At 37.0% G+C, this 1,356-nt stretch overlaps 1 protein-coding gene across 2 annotated transcripts in view; it reads right to left on the bottom strand.

Moving 5' to 3' along the window:
* LOC123117757 (uncharacterized) overlaps positions 1–1,356 on the bottom strand; it is a 26,457-nt gene that overhangs the window by 23,895 nt on the left and 1,206 nt on the right. The window lies entirely within an intron of this gene.

Below are 1,356 nucleotides of genomic sequence, written 5' to 3'. Positions count from 1 at the left end.
CCAAAATGCTTTTGAAAATAGCACTTTTGGAGATCGATTTTGTTTTTTTCCATGACTTCCACGAATGTTCTTTTATGATGAAATTTTACAAGCACCCAGAAAATTTGTCAATGTTTTTCAAAAACAAAATATTGTTTTTGTTTTTTCTTCATTTTTTGCAGAATTTACTGTTCACCCGAGCTACAATAACAATAATGATACAATCTCTATCTCTACTACTTAAAAAGAATGTAAGGTTTCCATTTCACCTCTCTTTCCTGTATCCTTCCTTATATATATCCCACTCTTTCCTTCTCCTCTTTAATTTTTTTTTCTCATCTCTATTTTTTCTCCCATCCATTCTCCCTAAAATAGAATCAATTGTCTCATGTTTTATTAACTGACCAAAAAACACATTTTGTTTGGTAAGTAATTAAATTCTTACCAAATAAGTGCTTAACAATAAAATGGCATGTAAATCATGGAGATTGGATACAAAAACTTGCTAAATGCGATATAGAGCCAATGAGATGCTGACAAGGCTGCTGCCAAATGGGTCCAGACGTGGGTAATGTGGCTATCACAATTTGTAGATACTGTGAGTTTGTTATATATTGTAATTGGCGGGCATATTTGATTTTCTTTCCTTCTTGAAAATTTTTATATGAATTTGTGTGAAAATTCAATTTCAATGCCAATTCAGCTATCTTTACTACGATTAAATGGCAGACGATTATCACACAAACTTTTCTGAGCCATCACAATAACAAACCATGGGACAGAGCCGCACAATAAAATTAGGAAAATGACATAGTTTCATGACCATCAAACATTGCATTAATTAGTATGATGGGGTTTGTTTGCTCCGCTATAGACATGGGTCCTGCCGACGCAATCGTGGCGATGTACTTAAGCATTCCATCAAGATCATTAAGCCTCATTCCATAGCTAAAGTTTTCTCTTCCTTGGCATTCTTGACGAATTCAAGTTCTTCCTGCTAGTCTACTAGGGGAAGTGTTGATAGATTTAAGATGATTATGCAGATCTAACAGGGCCATTATCAAGGATTCAATTTCATCTTGATGCTCTGGTAGAGCCTTCTTTTTTGCGAGAAAACTTCAGATCTATCCATCTTCAATCTTGGCAGGACAACGAACAACAGAAATAATAAAACTTACATCCAGATCCATAGACCACCTAGCGACAACTACAAACACTGAAGCGAGGCGAAGGCGCACCGCCATCATCGCCCCTCCCTCGACGAAGTTGGACACAACTTCTTGTAGTAGACAGTCGGGAAGTTTTCGTGCTAGGGCCCCATAGGACCAGCGCACCAGAACAAAAACTGCCGCTGATGAAGAATAACGTAGATCGAAA

This window comes from Triticum aestivum, chromosome 5B, assembly GCF_018294505.1.
Source record: "Triticum aestivum cultivar Chinese Spring chromosome 5B, IWGSC CS RefSeq v2.1, whole genome shotgun sequence".
Classification (NCBI taxonomy): Eukaryota; Viridiplantae; Streptophyta; class Magnoliopsida; order Poales; family Poaceae; genus Triticum; species Triticum aestivum.
The sequence above is the reverse complement of the archived record's forward strand: the minus strand, read 5'-3'. Positions and strand labels throughout refer to the sequence as shown.